We start from the raw sequence: 5,332 nt of genomic DNA on the forward strand, positions 1-5,332 counted from the left end.
AAAAAAACAACCCAACTAATTATATTTGAGTAAAAATAGTCTAGGTCTGGATTGGTGTTAGAGAAGTGCTTTAGATCAGACTTTTTAAATATATTCAGAATGTCGTACAAGAATATTTGTTGACATAAAAGAAGTTCATGAATCCACAGTCATCAATTTCTTTTTTTTTAATTGAGATTTTAATGAAAGCTTATATGAAACTTGGATTTCCATTCATTCATTGTTGCACATTTTCCTCCCTGTTCCCCCTGCAGTTCTCTTTTCTCTTCACACAGTCATCAATTTCTTAACAGGGAAGAAAAACAAACAAACCAAAATCCAAAAACAACCCTGAAGCAATCAAGGTATAGATAGACTGATAAAGAGCAGTCCAGTTTCAGCAGAAATAGATTTTACACTCAAATTAATTAAATACTGTTAATTGAAAGGATATTTCTAAAAATGTGGACAGGGTTTAAAGAGTCCTAGTGGCACAGGGATTAAGTGCTCAATTGCTGATTAAATTTATGCACACCCACCAACCATTCCATGGGAGAAAGATGTGACAGTCTGTTGCCTTAGCCTCAAAACAGCTATGAGGGTATCATCTCCCTCCAGTAAGAATAGCAAAATGTAATGGAACAGCAAACAATGAATGCTGGTGAAGTTGTGGAGAAACTGGAACTCTTATTCACTGCTGGAGGGAGTGTGAAATGGTGCAACCACTATGGAAGGCAATATGGCGCTTTCTCAAAAAGTTGCAAATAGAAATACCATTTGACCCAGCAATTCCACTACTGGGAGTATACCCTAAAGAAACCATAAGCGCCACCCAAGCACATATATGCACATGCATTTTTATCGCGGCTTTGTTCACAATACCAAGGAGTTGGAAAAACAACCTAAGTGCCCATAAACTAATGAATGGATAGAGAAGTTGTGGTATATTCACACAATGAAATACTATGCTGCATTGAAAAACAAGGACCTTATGAAATATTATATAAAACGGGTGACCCTGGAGGACATTATGCTGAATAAAATATCTCTGGGACAAAATGACAGATACTGCATAGTGTCATTGTTGTAAAATGGGACTGACTTCAGGGTTGGGGGGAGACTGAGAAAGATGGGATAAATTATGTATACTGCACTGAAACAATGAGGGAGAGAACTCTTTAAAAGGTATATATTATTTGGTATTATTGTCATGACAGGAGTCCAGAATGAAGCCTGCATAGTGGAGTGGACTTGTGGGGAGGGATTGTATAACAAGGAAAGAATTTTTCTTTTACTTTTCAAAGAGAAGAGTAAACTAGGGTGGAAAAGTGTAACAATGAATGAATGGAAATCCAAAGTCTGTAAATTTTCTTTAAAATTAATAATAATTTCTATAAAAAGAATGTACCCTAAAGAAAAGTGTTCTCTCTCTCTCTCTCTCTCTCTCTCTCTCTCTCTCTCTCTCTCACACACACACACACACACACACACACACGCGCGTGCGCGCGCACAGATTTATAGCCTTAGAAACTCTGTAATACTGTTATGAATAGGAATCAGCTGATGGCAATAGATTTAGTTTCATCATTTTGGTGATAGAGTTCAGGTGGAAAATATATTGCCACACCTGGGCTACTCATAGCATAGAACAGTTTCCATCCTAAGTCTGAAGAGGTTACCAGAATACAGACACACACTAGCTATGTGGAGACAGCTGCCAGATAGGAAGTATGGCTTTCAGTAAAAGAATTCAGACAACAAGCAGCAACCCAGCAGGAATAGAGCTGGGGGTAGAAGGGATAAATACCCTGGCCCCACTTTTCAAGCTCCTCCCAATTTCTCTCATGGGCCAAACCAACTGGAAGCCAGAAGACAAGGTGGTCAGTAGATGCAGGTCATACTATCAGCCTCTCGAGACATTCAATAGTGTAGAAAAGTATGAATGCAAAGTGATGAGTACAAGACATCCAGCTATTAGATACACAAGTGTTCATTATGCTTTTCTCTATACAGAGCCATAGATTTGGGAAAAAAAAATCACAGAACATTTTTAAAAGTAACTAACAAATGTTCTGTCATCTAATCATTACACATGTTCTAAAGGATATACCAGAAGCTGTAACAATATTTAGCTTCTGGTTGGGGACTTAAGGGAGTTTTTAATTTATTTCATCATTTTAATTTACTACTTTGGTATTAAGAAGTGGGGGGTATTTTAACTGCCAGGAAAATAACACTGCAAGACAGCTGCATGGGATATAATAAGAATGAACAGCAACTATCTATCTCAGTAGGTAAAGAAGGCTTCTGAAAGAGGTTTATGATACAGGATAGTTTGCTTATGATGGAAGAGATTCCAGGGATCAGAACACAACAGTTGGAAGATGAATGGGAATAGAGGGATATAGAACAATATGGAATTTAAACCATGGCAAAAGATAATGAGAAGGGCTTGCATTTTGAGAGATAGCCAAGCATTCAGGAAATTGTGAGGTACTAAGGAATTAATCACCTTTGTTATTCTAAAATGAAACACTGATAAAAGTTATTTTCAAACCTCCATTGTCAGAACCCTGACTGATCTCACCAGCAATCAACAGACTTTGCTGAGAAATCTAATCAGAATGTGGGAGAAAATGTATTATGGAACCCTGAAAAGAACTTTTCCCAAGGAATGCCACAACATTCAGATGTCTTTTGATGGCATTTGAACAGAGCTAAAATCATGTCTTTGGCTTCGCCATAGTAATATTTTCTATATGACTCCTGCATTGTTATAGTAGGATCTTTGTTTTCATATTTTTTAGCAGATAAAAAGTTTAAACTCAATATAAAAGTTCCAGCATAAATTCCATATGCTTTTTTAGCATCTATGACATGGTAAATAAAGTAAAAAAACCAGCATCTACATACATGCCATAAAAGTCACATATCAATTTCATCAGCCAAGTATGAATTACGTATTGGGCATGTGCAAACATGTAATATTAGAGCTTTCTAACTCAAAAATTACTAAGCTTTTTCTCAAACCAGTGACTGTATTCCTCAGAGTGCTATGAATATGTAAAGTTTGAAGTTTTTATGTCCAACTATTCTTAAAGTTATTTGAGAGGGAAAAAGGGTCACCAGAATTTTTTTAAAACTCATTTTGTAATAAAACAGCTGAACTGATTTTCTCTAACATCCTCTAGCTATGAAATATCCAGAAACCTGCCTCACTTAAACCTAAATAGGACAGTGTGTCAGAAATATAGAAAAAAATTTTTTTTTACTTTTTCAGATTTAGTCATTGACTTACTTTTTAAAGCAGTTTTCACTGCCTTAAAATATGACTTCTCTTAATATGTAAAAGTGATTAAGAAAAATTTTTCTGAAATTTGAATTATTCCAGATGAAAATAATAGAAACTTAAATCATGTCCTAATTTAATTATTCCATTTACTTTTCCTACCACTCTAAATGTACATGCATAAAGTAGGCACAAAATGTAAACAAAGAATCTGGGAGACTATTTACAAAACCCAGTAAAATTTCAAACTGCTCTTACATATTTAAAAATTAAACTTTCTTTCTTCATAAAAATATTTCTCTTGACTCTGAGTTATGAGCTCCTTTTTTTAATTTTTAGTCCCTTTCTTTTTCAAGTTTAAATTTATTATTCATTTGAGTAAAAATTTACAGAGACTTTGGATTTCCATTCATTCATTGTTGCACTTTTCTCCCTTCCCAACCCTCCCCCCTAGCACACTACACTCTTGGAAAAGTAAAAGAAAAATTCTTTCATTGTTTTACAAACCCTCCACCAGGTCTACTCCACCATGTAGCCTTTGCTCTAGACTCCTGTCATGATAAAAATACCTTTTAAACAGTTTTCTCCCTCATCTGTTTCAATGCAGTATACATTATTGAACCCATCTTTCTCAGTCTCTCCTCAACACCAAGGTCAGTCCTGTTTTACAACAGTGGCACCGTGCAGTATTTGTCCTTTTTGACTGAGATACTTCACTCAGCATAATGTCCTCCAGGGTCACCCATTTTGAATAATATTTCATGAGTTCCTTGTTTTTCAATGCAGCATAGTATTCCGTTGTGTGAATATACCACAGCTTCTCTATGCATTCATTTGTTGATGGGCACTTAGGTTGTTCCCAACTCCTTGCTATTGTGAACAAAGCCGCAATAAACATGGATGTGCATTGTGAGCTCCTTTTAAAGTGCTCAAGCCTTTATAAAGGTTTTGTAGAACACTCACAACAGCCTCTTAGTGAACATGGTTCTGAATACTTCCTAAACAATATGCAGATTTCCTTCTGATTTATACAGAAAATCCACATATTGCTATAGACAGATATTCAATGTGTTATTGAATGCTTTAAGAGTTCGGGGGCAGGGGGAGTTAGAATGATGTCTTTGAATGATTTTGATTTTGAATTTGAATTAGAATGATGTCTTTGAATTCTTGCAGGTAAAATTTAAGAGGGGGAAAATGCTAGAAAGAAGTCCACATACATTGGAGGAGTTCTGATAATAAATGATACAGTTGTATTGGGAAATCTATTGCTTAAAAGACAAACTTTTAACTTCAATGAAAAGATTGCAACATAAATTCTAGAATAGAATTTAAAATAAAACTACCCCACAGGGTTTCCAAGGTGTAATCTTTATAGAGCAGACTGCTCTTTGATTACACTATATGAAAGATCTATACATCTCATGCTCAGCAGGACAGCCAGTTTAAGAAATTAAATCAGACCACCCCCAGATTTGATCTTAATGAAATGTAATTATAATCACTTACAAAATAGAATAAACTTTAATTATTCATTTCAAAGCATATATGTCATTCTAGAATTATGACATCTTTAGGCAGGCAGTGTTTTCAAAAGTAAAGAATATTAAACCCAGAAGAGATTGAGAGATGTTCTCTAAGTTATACACTACTTTAGGTAATGAGTCTCAATTATTCATTCAACAAATCGTTATTTAATGCTTAATCTGTGCTAGGCAGCATGTGAGTTATTGATATAAATGTAAACACAATATTTAGTCCCTGTATTGATATCAACTAGAGTAATAGACCTAGTCAAATGCTATATATAGCATGATGAGCATGATAATACACACATGTACACACTACCTTGATAGTAAATATGTTGTTGTTGTTGTTATGTGCCGTCGAGTCGTTTCCAACTCATAGCGACCCTGTGCACAACAGCTCTAAACCCTGCTCTATCCTGCGCCAACCGCACCGCCTCGGACACACCCATCCCGATTACCCCAGTCACCGAATCAATCCATCTCATAGAGGGTCTTCCCCTCCTGCGCTGTCCCTCCACCCTCCCAAGCATAATGT

This window comes from Elephantulus edwardii, unplaced genomic scaffold (assembly GCF_000299155.1).
Source record: "Elephantulus edwardii isolate Elephantulus edwardi_28Jun2011 unplaced genomic scaffold, EleEdw1.0 scaffold00054, whole genome shotgun sequence".
Lineage (NCBI taxonomy): Eukaryota > Metazoa > Chordata > Mammalia > Macroscelidea > Macroscelididae > Elephantulus > Elephantulus edwardii.